The sequence below is a fragment of the Mercenaria mercenaria genome, chromosome 15 (genome assembly GCF_021730395.1).
Source record: "Mercenaria mercenaria strain notata chromosome 15, MADL_Memer_1, whole genome shotgun sequence".
NCBI lineage: Eukaryota > Metazoa > Mollusca > Bivalvia > Venerida > Veneridae > Mercenaria > Mercenaria mercenaria.
The window spans coordinates 66,199,680-66,215,604 of record NC_069375.1 but is presented as its reverse complement, the minus strand read 5'-3'; the positions used below and the strand labels follow the sequence as shown (position 1 = coordinate 66,215,604).

General features: G+C 32.5%; 1 pseudogene; it reads left to right on the top strand.

Annotated features, from left to right (window-relative positions):
- The first annotated feature begins 2,314 nt into the window (after window positions 1-2,314).
- The window catches only part of LOC123527498 (gamma-aminobutyric acid type B receptor subunit 1-like), a 135,904-nt pseudogene continuing 122,293 nt past the window's right edge, over window positions 2,315-15,925 (top strand).

Sequence of the window (15,925 nt, the reverse complement as noted above, 5' to 3'; positions counted from 1 at the left end):
TAAACTTTGTAAGTGTGCTTTTAGTGAATTAGTTAATACGCTCTTTATAGCCATGATGATTGGAAAAAATAAAATTAAACATGAAATAAAATAGTAATAGTCATTGTTAATGAGTGTCTAACAGGGTCTTTAAAAAAAAACGATTAACAGCTATAAATAGGCGATTGTTTTGTTTGTTTGTTTTGTGTTTAACGCCGTTTTCAACAGTAATTCAGTTATGTAACGGCGGTTATAAATAGGCGAAGTATAATGTTCAACCCTTCTAAAATATATAACATAATATATATAATGGAAACACTAATCACAAAATCTTAATTAGAAAATTTGTTTGTTTGTTTTAAGTTTAGATCCGTTTTTCAACAGTACTTTAAGTAGGTAAACTTATCGGTGCTCCTGTATTTTGTACAATAACTAACCTGTACGCTTTCTAACTAATTGCAAAATACCAACTTCACCAAGTCACCTGAAATAAAATATGACTTTAGAAATGGAAACGAATACCTGTAATTGTTTCTCTTATAGGAAGGTTTATCACAGAACAACAGGCATTTATCTAGGCCCAAGGTTCACTTTGTCTTAACAGTTGTCTTAAGGCAACTGAACAAACAATTTTGATCTAAAATCAACATAATGTCCCCAGTAATGAATTTTATGTGAATAATGAAAGACTGTCAATTCTGTCTTTAGAACAGCAATTCGTAAGTAGTAATGTATCACTTCCCTGTTCATAAAATAGATAAAATTTCATAGTTGTCAAGACAGCGTCCAAGTCAAACAAAATTACAAAGACCTTCATACAGACAAGTAAAGAACGATTTGTTATTTCAGATCAAATAAATGTAAAAATTAGATACAGACTTGACGTTCTGACTTCAATACGAGGATTGACTGATAGGGACTATTTTTTTGTTTACAAATGTTCTTTTAGTATTTTGTTTCTTTTTTACAGAATGATAATATGTGTATAAACGCTGAAGGCACTTCGTATTATCAAGTATGAATAAATGGACGTTACTAAGTAAATTAACTAACGAGGGGGTTTAGGACGCTACTTAAGAACTCACTACTATTGACACTAAAGTCTACTGCGCAAAGGAACTTTTATTACGTAATCGGTTGACACAAAACCACACTTTTAAATAAAAACTATCTCCGGCATATTTTTCCATATCATAAGCAACGGTAACAAAGCACAATATGTGAACCACGGGAATGTTTGTGTAGAGATATATAAACGGGATACTAACAGGCAATGCATATATGATTGTACTAAATACCTTCGTTTTCAAAGAGTATTCCTGTTGATATGGCGGATACAATCTAAGAAGTATGACTTGCGTAAAATGCAAATGTTCAAGGACTGAACAGTAAACATGCATGCGTCGTGCCTCAAAATAGAATGGCCATAAATAACTTTAGGTAAATCATTTTATGACTGTAGCGAGTATAAATTGAAAGTTGCCATGACGTAGAATAACGGGAGTTGGAAAGCTACATCTCTATAAAGCTCACATAAGACCATAAGCAACAATATGTTTTCCTTCAAAAAATCTAATGTACGAAATATAAGCTATTTACGAAACCAAGATATATTATTGTCAGTGGAGAAAGTACTTGATTTAATTTTAAAGTCTCTCTGCTGTATTAAGTGAAAGCTTAAGACGTTTATGCTAGACTTGTGCCAGACAGATAAGTGTAAGAAATTAGTTTTGTCTTAACATTATTCCAACTACAAGCATATATATCGAGACAGAAAAGATCAGTTTGACATTTGGGAAAATTTAAAGTCTTATCATCATCTCTTATTGGGTACTGAAGGCGTCAATCAACGTCAAAATGTATGAATTGGAGGGCTCCGACTATCTGAAAAGCATCATAGTTTTGTAATCTGCGGCTTTTTTGGCAATACCATAGACAAATGTATTCTTTAAAAAGTGCGCCCTTGCTTGGAATCTCAGTGTTGTTATATTTTCTGGTTGCTCGGCGTTAATGCGTCTGTTCCGCTTATGCCTGTGCTGGAAGCATGATCAGACCAAATCTGCTTTCAGCTTGCTTGGTTGCATTTTATGTTTTCTAAAAGTTTGTAATAGAGTTATCATAAGATTAACGAAACATATGCCATTGTTCAAAATAATGCCTCAAAGTGATCGAAGAGTACAATTTATGAAAGGGTTTTGACCGTCGCCTAAGCTACAGCTATGATGGAAATTTAGACAAAGTTATATAATGAGGCTTCTATATCTAACAAAATGTATTTGCAAACTGGACTCGGACTTCCGGTGTTGTACTGGTGCTGGAAAAAGCTCGCGGTAAAATGACGTGTACTGAACTACTTGTATGTACAAATGTAGTAGAAATGTGCAGTAATACAAATATTCATGTAAAATCTTAATAGTTCCTACTTGTTCCCTCCAGAAAACTTCTTGACACGAAAAACGAAATATTATTACGCTGCAGATGACAATACAAAAGTAGTACACTTGTGTTGTTTGCATTTGTTACACTTTCACGTATCTCATAATCAAATACGGTAACATATGGGAATGGTGCTATCAAAAAAAAAAAAAAAAGAAATTTGTTAGACTTTATTTTTACTGTCATTTGTTAAATATAGGTTTTCAAAACAAAATCATATCACGTGTTGTATGTGCAGGTCTCGGGTAAGTGTTAACGCTTAACTCGACAGAGCCTCATTATCACCTAAGCAGTTCAACCGGATATTCAAATCTGTGCCTGCAACCAGTGAAAGAATATCATAGGTTTTTTTTGCAAATATTACATAACAAATGTAACACGAAACAAGATCAAAATAAACTTAAACTGAAAAGAACAAATGGCATTTTATCAACTGGTTAACGTTACTTATTTCTATAATAACAGATATTTACAAATCAGTTTCAATATGTATAATTTACATTGAAACACTCCCTTAACTGTTTATACTCATATTATTACGTAATCAGCACCTAAAGTAAAAACTCGTGAATGTTACAAATTTCATTTAACTGTGTATTATAATTGTCTATCACATAATATCGTGCACTGAGAGACAGCTTTGACTCTAGATAAGCAGTTCTTGTTGAATTGATTCTTTATAGATCAGTTGAAACTTCATTAATTTCAGGTCTTCTATACTGCCCATTGATTACAGATAAAAAATGTTTGCTCAGTTGCCCACCAGCCAATGTAAAGACAAAATGAACAGTTTATTGATCAAACTACACACTTAGTCAGAAATGCCTTATTATGTCTGTTGTGTCTTTGATACACCGTTCTATTTGAAACATAGATGATAAGTGGCAACATTACAATCATTAAGATTTATATTTAAGAACGCACTTGTTTATGTATTCGGTTTTAGCAAAGTCAGTACTTACATCCAAACAACAAATTGTATAGCACACCGCCTAATACAGTACATCACAAACGCCCAGGTTGATGCTTATTGTTGTCTCATTTATCTCCGCAATTATATATATGTTTTAGTTCACGAAATGAATGAAAACCTGTACTTAAAATATCGTTCTTTCATTCCGAAGCCCCGTGACTCATGTCTGGCTTCGTCTTAACATATATACATGCCGTGAGGTAAGGATTCTGTACCAATATTAATCCGTTCTCCGCACGCATGTAGCTTCAAACTTCTCATGAAAAGCACCGGTAGAGGGCAAAATGATTTCAGGCATAATGCCTTTATCACATTGTCATGGAGCAAATACGCTTCGCCCGTGGATCGAAGTCACGACCCAGCGATCTGTAGATCTGCTCTCTTCCTATTTAGCTATTTTTTGCTAAGTATATTGAACCTGTTGACAAGTATATAATTTACGTAACTTGTCCCATGATCAGCTGAAATGAGCATGATCACATTTCAGAAAAGCAGTCTGATCACCTCCGTCTTTATCCTGCGCGTGCAGGGTATTTCAAACAGATATGGAAATACAAGTCTTTCATGATTGCTCAAAAGGTATTTACATAGAACGTAATGAAACGAAAACTTCGATATGGTTTAATGTATATGCATATTTTTAAAGGTAATTGTACGTTTATGAGTTTATGATAATTTTCCGGTTCTGTCTTGTTTTGACATCAGAAACTATTATTTTAATGGAATACTACCGGCACATCCATTTTCTATAGAACGAGTCGATTGACCTCATATTACAGTGTTTCGTGTCAATTAAGCCTTGTCTGAAGTTATTTATTTGACAGGCAGTATTAATACATTGAACTATACACGACCTTAAAACATGCTTAAACTTTGTCATCTCCATTAACATTGCCATACTTCATCAAACAAATAGTATGTACATTAGACTGATCACAATCCATCTGTTTTGAACCAGTCTGTTTATATCATTTACTTGCTATGTGGAGCTATACTGGGTAACCCGAGTAAGCCCATTTGCAAGTAATTGCAGACATTAATGCAATTATATTTATATTCTAATATAAATTTTTAACAACAATTTCCCTAAGTGCATTAACCCTTTTGTTATGGACGTCCTTGATTTATTGTAATGTAGTTTGCGTGTAGTTAAGTAGTTGTAAGACGAATAATGCAGAAATCTTAGGAGATATTATGTGACAGCTTATCATTATAATGGCTATGGGCTTCCGTTTCATAACTCAGTCAGGATTTTCAAGTATAGCTCCTTCATCATCGCCATGTTAATGCCCTGAGCGCATATCTAAGACTTTCGTTCCAATTCTATCTCGTGTTAATAAATCTGTATAGGAAAGCTAGTAGAAAACTAAAAAAAAAAAATACTAGAGAAAAGACATTCGTCGTTTAAACATATTAAAGTGTAAAACCTAGACTTAAAGATATCAAATTTTGTATTTGCTTTTATATGTATTACATTAGCATTACATTTGAATATAACGAAACATACACGAATGTACATTAGACTGCCTCAGACATGAATACTAAATATTAATGGAACCATCGTAACATGTACTTGACAATTTCCTTTACTTCAACAAGAAAGTTATAATTTCGCAGATGTATTACATACATTTCTGATTCAATATCTAGAATAAACACCTGGCAATCAGTCTTCAAGAAGATGTTTTATTACAATCATAAAGAATATATATTTCAGCAGGTAATCATAATTTACGTTCTTAAGGAACAAAGAATAAAGTAAGAATAAACCTCCAATAGGAACAGTGACGTCCCAACAACGCAGTGTTTTACCAACGAACATTTTCTGTAAATGATTGATATTTGCAAGACAATAAAAAAATCAGGTAAATCAAATGGACGAAAGTGAATAAAGGGGAGCTCTGACTTGAAAGAGCCAGTTTTGATTAACATCTTTTCAAAAAAAAAAGGTCATTGTAATAAATCTCAATGATTCATGGTCTGCTTTCATTTTGCTTGGATGCCTTTTTATGCTTCTACAGGTTCTTCCTACATATTTTATTTCCATCTTCAAAAAAAGTTTTATAATTAAGTATCTGCCAAGTTGTTTGTGCATTGTGCTTGTTAGAAAATATCACTATCATAAGTAGTTATCTATCGTCACATTTAACCTCTTTATCACTCAGCAGACATAACGCATATATTAAAATACACATAATAGAATACTATTATATTGGTATAAATAAGTGTGTTAGCAATACTATTTCGGTTATTGTCATCACCATATTTTGTACTAGACTGTCATAATTAGACGAAGTAAAACCACACCAACGTCTTCACTGAACGAGGTAACCGTAGCTAAGTTTGAGTTTATTTTAGCAAAATGATCAAAATAAGAAGGATATATGTGTTCGGTTTTAACGTCGTTTTCCACAGTTTTTCAGTCATATAAACGACGGTGTCTACTTGTAGCAGTGAGCACAATGCCCAACTTTATAGTGCTGTCTCACTGGAATATCACGCCGTAGACACGTGGCATGATACCCCACCCAGTCACATTATACTGACACCGGGCTGATCAGTCCTAGCGATATCCTCTTAATGTTGAGCGCCATGCGAAGAAGCTACTAGTACCATTTTTACGTCTTTGGTATGGCGCGGCCGGGGATCGAACCCAAGACCTCCCGAACCCGAAGCGGACGCTCTAATACTAGGCTACCGAGGCGGTCTAGAAGGATATAAAACAAGATATCACCAACAGTACAGTTTCATAAAAGTGCCTAACAATATAAGTTATTCAAAACGGGTAGTACGAAAATTATTCAGCACAACATATATTTTCTAAAATCAGTGATGTTTTAGCGGGAAATAAACAACAATAGAAAACGAAACAGGGATCGGTAAAGGCTAGAAATTAAGAAAAAACAATCGAAAATAAAGATAAGAGCAATCACTTAATACTAAACTTTGAAAGAATTTGTATAAATTGGCGTTGATGTTGCTGTATGGGGAGCTTATAGCACTTAGTTCCAAAGTTTCCGTTTTGTATGCATATATTTAAATTTTTATTATATGTTCTTAATATGTGTCTAATAACAATTATGAATTATATACAAGCAATCGAAATCTCCGAAGAGAGTACGTGTTAAAACCTATAAAAAGTGTTGATGAGTCCCAAGTAATTTTTGCTATCAAATTAGCCTAATTAGCTTGTATCTTATCGATCGGTACACGAATTTCTCAATAGACGTATTACTTATTATGCAATTGTCGGAGTATACGTCGGTTTCAATGCTTCCCCTAATAAACAAGTGGCTATAAAAACACTTATATTTCTCCTAAACGTAATTACAAAAATCACTCGGAAAGTGGTATTATATTTGCTATCGATTACGCCACATATTTCCATTTTGCCAATTTCTTACATTGAAATATGTACATGCCTTTTAATACCTAATACCGTTTGCATCATGTTTGATACTGTCTAATGTCATATTTGTAGAGAATACTCATATTATATTATTTTCAAACCGTTTTAATGTAAACATTTGCGTGTAATATTGCCGATTGTTTATGTAAATATGCACCTTACATTTTAGTTTGGTTTAATAAATGTAATAATGACTTTAATCCGTTTTTTTCTCTTTGTATTTCGCAAAAACTATTGCAGTCTGTTTGGGTCTAATTAATTGGTATCCCATTGACCAACATTTCAATCATTTCAGACTTATTCTTTTTATCTCAATATTAGAATTGATGTCGATGTTGTAGCAGTTTTTCATTTATTATCAATTTCAATACCAATAAAAAACTGTCTCCCCATTTGTGTATCAAAATACCATCTTTTTAACTCTTAAATATACTTCGAGCTTGCATCTTTGGTACATTAATAGACAATACTTTAGCAAGAGTATATCGTAATTCAACACTTATTTGACGACTTTATCTTACAATTTAGTTTGTACCATTTATACTGTCCTTTGTATTCTAAGTTTGCCCTACATGGTAACATATTGTGATTGTATAGTCGAATTTGTTGAAAATGCAATACCATTTATTTCAATGTAACGAACGTTCTTAATTCTTATACAAACTCAACAACGGTTACAACCAATTGTATCTACAATTTTTAGTAAAACGATGTGCTCTTTATTAAAAACCAAACAATTCTAGCTCATACACAGTTTAATGACGTTTATAATTTTAGTAATTCAATATTATTTCTATTTCAGTGCATGCCAGGCCTTGAAACAAAAGTATTTCATGAACTGCTATACAACCAGCCAAAGAAAGTTATAGTTCTTACCGGCTGTAGCATCGTGTCGACCTTTGTAGCTCAAGCTGCAAAAGTGTGGCATCTAATTGTGGTGAGTACACTAATTACATATGCATTTGATAGTGCGGTGTCAAATGTGGTGGACATATACATAGAATCACGTGTCAAATTGGATATCACATTGAAATTTAACCCTTATATTTCTACGCATTCCGTATGTTTGCCCTAGTTAACAATAACTTTGGATAAAGACTGTGGTAATTGAAAACGTATAAAACTGTATTGAGATAACTAATTGTACAGATAGAATTAATTGTGTGCGTAGAGTAAAGGTTTTAACTTAATGAAATCTCCTGCTGAAAGTTTTGATTTGTTTTCATCTAATCATTTTGATTTACAGAACAACACTTCAGGAAAAGGGCGTCATTAAGTTCTATATTTACTTAGTTTGACAGTACTAAATTTATCCATTTCTGACAATACGTTTAGTCTTGGAGCAGTGTCATCAATGCTCCAGATATCAAACAACAATTTCGACTACATTTAATTACTAGTGTCCTGATTTCTTATATTCATTTTCATCGTTTAAACTTCTAGTTTGACCTTATTACAGACTTGGGAAATACTTTAAAGCGTACGTAAGGTGTGAGTAATAATTTTGTACTGTACTCTGTATCCTGTGTTTTACTAATGGACCATTTCAATACATTGTAACATGACTGTAGCAGTCCATCATAGGTATTATGCCATCCGTCTTGCAATGAACATGTTATTGCTTGTTAAAAGTACCACTCGGCAACACTACTGTTTTAATAGTGTATTGTTTTTACTTGTTAAAGGTTCATCAAAAAGTGAACCTTATATTTATGTGAAGGGTCAGTAGATATTTTTTCTCGTGTTAGCCTTAAATTAAGTACGCAACTCCACTAACACGTTACTGAATTGATATTGTGTCATTTTGTCTAGAGACCGTAACAACAAATTATAGTTCAAATATGGGTAAAATAATTGAACATTTATACACTTATTTCATTATAAATGCATTGTGTTGAAATGGAACATAATCGATTAGTTGGTCAAATGCTTAATATTATATTCAGCTTCCGTCTTAAGAGGTTCGGTTTATTTAAGAAATAATAAGTTCCCAAACGTGGTTTATCGTAGAATAACCCTCGTTTGAGATCTTATTCCTAAGAATATATCACGAAGGCCGTACTTTTGTTTCAACATGTATAAAATCGTTTATACATATTCGGATAGATCATTAAATGCCATTATAAATACATTATCGAAATTTTGAAATATCGCTTACTTTGCACAATACATTTTTCCCGACCTCCCTGACCTCGGCTTTTTCGAGTCATTTCAGGGTATTCCGTTCCTCATTTCTACCGGTAGATGTCTACCAACGAAAACTAGTTCGGGAAATGGACACCAGGATGCAATGTCAACTTTATGATCGTTCAGATCACACAATATAATAGATTTAAATGAAAGCTTGGCAACTTTTATTAGATAAGGCAGAAACGTCATAATTTAGTTTAAATTGGCCGATACCTTCATGTCGTGTTGTCTAGACGGTGTGAAAATCCTTTCATTTGTTAACACCTAACACCCTCTAAATCAATTTATAAGACTGCAATTTTATTGGCATGCGTCAGATGTATTTAGCGTAACAGTTCTTGTTGCAGACAGAAGTCGATCAATAAAAAGTGCACTTTTATTCAATTCTTTTTATCAATATTCCGGTTTGTATATAAAAAGTGCACTTTTATTTCAATTCTTTCTGTCAATATGCTGGTTTTTATTCTTCATCTTAAAATTAAACTCCTGTCCACTAGAATTTCGTCAGACAAAATGTTTAGCTTTGGCATCTGCTTTCGCCTTTTATTGTAATGACATGACGAAGTTGACACGTCGGAAATTTGAAGTCTTAACCGTTTTAGAAAGAGTTTAAATGATCATTGTTCTGGATAATTGTTTGATATATATGTATTTGAGCTAGGGGCGTTGAGGTTGTTGCACATTTCATTACATCTCACGAACAGACCGAGAGTAACAGAATACTACTTTTGAAAATAGTAAAAAGCTTTAAGACAAAATTGATACCGTTTAGTACATTAAAATATTTTTTGTCTTTTCGTAACATTTTCATTAAAATTCATAATATGCAAAAAAATAACAAATACATATACAGTAATACAAATATTGCGCTTAAATGATTTCAGTATTTCATAGAATCGATTTCCGGCAAAAACAATAACTCCTGCAGCATAAGTATCATGCTTAACCATCTTCATTGTCACCTTTTATGAAATAGCAAAACTGCTTATGCCAATATTTTCCTCCATAGAAGAATGAAATGTCTTCATAAATAACAACGTTTTCGGACATTTGATCACAACCTTTCTTGTACTGTCTTCGTTTGTTGATTTGTGCACAGAAGAGCTGATCAGCGATTCAAATACTCGTAGGACCGCTTTACCTAATTTCAGAATAAAAGACAGTAAAATAGTCTCAATATTGTGCCAAATATGGTATTAAGTTTAAAGAAATAAAGAAAAAAAGTATTTTTTATAAATAAGAACCTTTTGTATGCCCATATATGATAGGGTAATCCTCATAAGTGCAAGCAATATACCATAATTTGTCACCTGTTTTTGGCGGGTTATACTAAGAACTTTTAACATGTATCTAAAGATGATATTGCAATGCGCAAATTTCGAATTTATCGTGCATGTCGCACAGAAGGTTATATTTTAAAGTTTTCAATTATCCGTTGAACATCCCTTATATGTAATATCAAGAACATATATGTTTGTAAACATGCCGATACTATATAAGAGACCAATTCGTTATACTCACAATAAATTCAAAATGGTGACGTTTCATGAAATACTAATGAGGGAGAAAATAAGAACCATTAGTTTTCAAATCAACATTAATTAACTAACCAGTTAAAAGCTGATAACTCCTTGAATGGATCAAATTCTCTGAAAGGCTTATTCTTGAAACAGCGCTAAATTGCATTTAACCTAGAGCATTTTAAACATATATTTGGGATTAATACTCCTATTACGTGACTGATATAGTATTTCTCTAAACAGGATGCGACCTCATTTCAGTCATACTTTGTAGACAGAATATAAATAGCCAAATGTCGTGATAAGGACAAATAAAATAAATTTTACTATCATTTTCGAGAGAGCTTTACTTTGTATTTCAGTAAAACAAATACAGAAATGTATAATTGATTAGACTGCTTTAGCGTCAATTCATCGTCTAATTAACAGACGTTAATACTGGGTGATCAATTAAAGCTGCAAGCACTTTGTATCATTACAGGACACAATGCTCATAACATAAAAATGGTACATGTAAAAACTAAAAAAGGATAATTCGCTTATTTGTGTCCATGTTCTCCATGAAATAAATCCCGTTAACATAGTCTATAATTTTTAAATATTGTTTATGACCTAAATGTTAAAGTAGTGATAGTGACCCATTTAGTGTCACTGTATGTCCATGCACAACTAATGACATGGAATACTAAATAGTACTTCAATTTATCTTCATGCTTGACGCCACTGGCCCAAAGCATTAATTTGAAAGTGCTTTTATTCGTATCACAATATTTATTATTCTCATCAGGGAGTTAAACCACTTACCTTTACAGTTTGTAATTTTAAACAGGTTTTATAAATAGAACTTTCAGATAGGTAGATAAAGTACCGAAAGCATTGTTAGTATTCCGCAAAATTTTGTTGTTCTTTATTGTTTCCATACTTTCTGAACTGTGTTAAAGTCACGCGTACTCGTACTTCAGTCGCTTTTCAGAAATATTTTTACAACTTGATGGGACACGAATTAAATCTCTCCATTTTTTTTTAAGAAAGAGCGACAGCAACAGATAGCCTTGAAATGCATTACACATTGCTTTCAATACGATTACCTGTGCATTGTGTTTGGCTCAGTACAAAATCACATTCGTCACTTTGAAGGTACTGATAGTAGAAATGTTTCGCAAACGCAATCAGCCATTACGTTATTGAATTTAGGGGTCATTTTCTGTCAGTGTTGAATATGAACGCATTTGATTTGATTACATGCTTAGCAGCGATCCTCAGAAAAAATATTTATCACGCAGTATATCGGGTATCAACATGTATTTACTCAATTTTGACTTCAACCCCATCACCATTCTACCCCCTTCCCCTTTTTCTATATTTTGCATAAAATTAAAATCTACTTGTTGATTTTTTTAAGCAACCCGTCTATAATATTTTTCCGTTACAGCTTCTTTTTGTTGTGGACTTACTTTGCAAATGCGCGGCTCTGAGGATGTTTTCTTGTGGTGCTCTGTGCTTCCAAGAAATCTACCTAATAATAATAGTATTAACAATGACCTGTCAAATGTGGATCAGATACTTTGATTGTTGGTTTGAATAGTTTATCCTTTAATCATGTTAGGTGACCTGTCACTTTTTGACTTATGATACATATCTAAATGGATTCAATTACCATTGTCTTAGCGCTCCAAACAAGGATCTGAGCTAAGTGTAATTACTGGGAATCAGTGTTCCTTGGGCATTTATGGAGTACGCTTTTATTGTCAATAGAATGAATTAAGGCTTGTTTATTTCAATTTTACCTGCACACTATTGGATTTAATGTTGTTTATCGTAAAATAAAAGTTGTTTGCATCTTATTATGCCAACCTTGTATAAACATCATGTTGACAAATCCAAGTAGAGTATAACGGGCGTCAGTACCAAGGAATGAATATTTGGTGACATGCAAACAATATATCTGTAAATAATTTAAAATATTGTTTGAAAACTGGTCTATCGTGGCTAAGTAATTAAGCTTTTTTCAAACGTGAAATATTGATAACATAAATTCTGGCCTATGTGATACAATGTTTGACCGTACTCAATATCAGAACTGCGACCATTCTGTTAATACTTTAACAACGGCTGTTAAGTGTCTCAGCTATACATATTTTAAGAATGTAAACGATTATTTTTAAACTTTAAGAACAGTGTAAATATGTTTATGTAGTGTAGTCTGACTTAACACTGTATATTTAACCTAAACCTTGTCAGGTGACTCTTAAGCGACTGCATTAACGTAGTTTTGTATGCGTACAATTACTTATGCACATAATCAGTCATTCAATGTACCGTCATTGCAAAAGCTAAATATCAATGCAGAGCATAGGTCCATATCGAGAAAACTGACTTTCACTACATGGATCTTTAAAACTTACTTGAGTACACGCTAGGAAATGTACTTTGTTACTTTTAACAATTTCTTTAAAGCAAAGCATACAGTTATCTGCATGACAACTCACATTTGCATATGAAAACAGTAGAAATGATTCTGATCAAACGCCAGTACCAAATGTAGCTATTTCAATCAGAATGAAAAGAATAATTGATATTCAATTACGTTCAAATATCGCGTTAAAAGATAATTCAATTCTCTTGCGTCAACAGCCTTACCAAACACAGTCTAATTTGATAATTATTCTTTCCCAAGTTTGTTTTAGACTTGAATCTGCCAATATCTCACAAAGAAATTAGATATTTTTTCTCGAAATTACTCTCTTATTCGAAACAGAAACAACCGCGGGGATTTCTCGTTGACAGATAAGACGAATTAACAGTCAGGTTAAACATGCTAATTTTGAAATTTGTATTCTTTTTTTTCACAATTTCTAGTGATGCAAGATGTGGAACTGAAAGAAAATGATATTTACAATTTCTGTTTCTGTCTGAGACGTAATTAATGACAATAAATTCGATTTAATGCTTTGCTTATCAAATAAATTTCCAGTCATCTGCAATTAGCTTCAAGCTTAAACAAGTGTTGACTACGTTAGATATTAACATGTTCATTATTGTCACATTAATGTTCATTCAGAAGATATTTAATCTTCAATTTTGGTTTGATAGAATGCATATGTTTTACTTAAATAGAGATCACTGTTCACTTGGTTTTGGGGCTAAAATTGATTATTCTGGAAATAGACGAAAGCATCACCCTAAATTCAAACAAATACACATACACATAAAAGTAAACATTAAGGATGTTGTATTGCCTTCCGAAGAGATCGCGCATATGACTGCATTTATTCATGTATAAAGCTTTTATGAAATTGAACTCATCATTGTCCATACTTAAATTCACAATTATATCTGATTCACTGGAAAAAATACTAGGTATTAAACATAATTTATTTGATATCTTTTGTTTGAAATATTTTTATTCGAGCATACAGAGTGGTGTTGTAGTAAAAAGAAACATGTGGGTAATTCAGTGAAGGTCCTTTTACTTCTTTGGATCTTCAAATCATGTTTATCTTATCACTGTCAGGACAAATGAAGTATATTTTACACAATCGATATAATAATTACATTTGTCGATCCTGCTGGTCAGTAAATTGATTATTTTAAAGCAAAATTAAATTAACATGAAAGAACTAGACATGTTGTTTTTAAAAATCTTATTACTGATTCTTGTTTCCAATTACTTTTTTCTCCCAAGGAAAGTTAAGTGGGACACGATGAAGAAAATGAAACTGGCTTTACAAAACTTTGAAATGACTATTTTGATTTTGTCAACATGGACGCTAAACTGCCAAGATATTTAGTTGTACAAATACAGTATATTTGTCTTCAAGTGCACACATAATGTAAAAGTTAACACACGAGAGAAAAATAAGTAATAAGAGTCATTAAATATCGATTTTACAGTTATTTCAAAATTTTAGTATTACTTAAATATCTGACAAAATAATGTTCAGATATGCTCTGTGAGATCAACAGATGATATTACATGGGTGTCTTCATAATATACTGAATATATTATATAATATATGAGTCAAATAAACGAAAGTGTGAGGGTTTGCCGAGCGAAATGCAATTTTTATTCAACGTGTTTTATAATTTCAATGCGAAAAGGGACACTTTACGCCTTTCCTCTGAAACACTGACATTTCTTATTTCTTTACCCATGATAGACAAGATCAATTTGATCAATGTCCATTATACTTAGAACAACTCAAACGTCATCGTGTTAACAGTAACTTTTTATTCCCCCCGACGTCGAAGATGTTTTACGACATGACCTATGAATAAAGATTACCTGACTGGTTCAGACCATAATCGTAGTAAGTTTTCTCCGTTGCCATTCTTCGTCGTTGGTATTTATTCTCGTCTGTATTCTTCTTCGACAAGTTTTTTTTTGTCGACGGTATTCGTTGTTGACGGTATTCATCGCAGTCATCATTATTTTGGTCACAATTCTGTTTTCATTATAAAGCAGGCATAAAATTCAGATAAAAACGAAAGGCAAACAATATCAAAGGTCAGGAATCAGTAAATTGTTATTATTAATTTTTATTGATGAAGCTGAATAAAGAAAAATAAGTAAAGAAAGATACCAGTGGTATATAATAACACGCTTATTGACTTTTTTGCCCATAGAATATGAAGTTATATTTTGAGGCAAAATACATATTAACGCCATAATCGTCTCTGTCACTATGAATATCTGGTTAATATAGTATATGAATATTATTTTACTATATGTTTTCTGAATGGTTTTAAACATATTATATCAAATTACCCACGCAACGTCACGTGCATCTTATCATGACGTCATAATATCATGATGTCACAATATTTATCTAGAAAAAAATGCCAGATAATTCTAATGATCATTCAGGATTTCTTTTAGATTTTTTTAACATTTGAAGTATATCTTTATGATCTTGTAAGTGCTTATCTGTTAATAAAGCTTTTAATACTAATTGTAATTACGGTACAGTTGTTAACAAAATTCCAAAAAGCATGATATGTTGCATACTTAGGCACGTCTGGGTCAAAAATACTTCCTACAATGTGGAATTTGTTTGGCCGAAACATCCCTTTTAAAACTAGACATACACATGCAAAGACTGTATGTACATTCAACACCTAGACTTTTTCAGACCCTTTGTGGGCCACAGTTAGATTACTGGACAAGCGACATTGATCCATAGGAATATATAGACGGATTTCTTACATAAAGCTGGGTTTTTTCTGTTAATTTTGCTTTTTAATGATAGGACTTAGCATTTTTATGAGACTGATATGATAGAGTAATTTGATAGAACCTGTTAATTTCCGCTTACATCTAGACCGGCTATTCCAGAAGGAACGGCTTTTATCTCTAATAATGTCATGTTCTAACTGTATCGGTGATTGGTCTAGCCACCAAATAAAGCACTCTAAGAA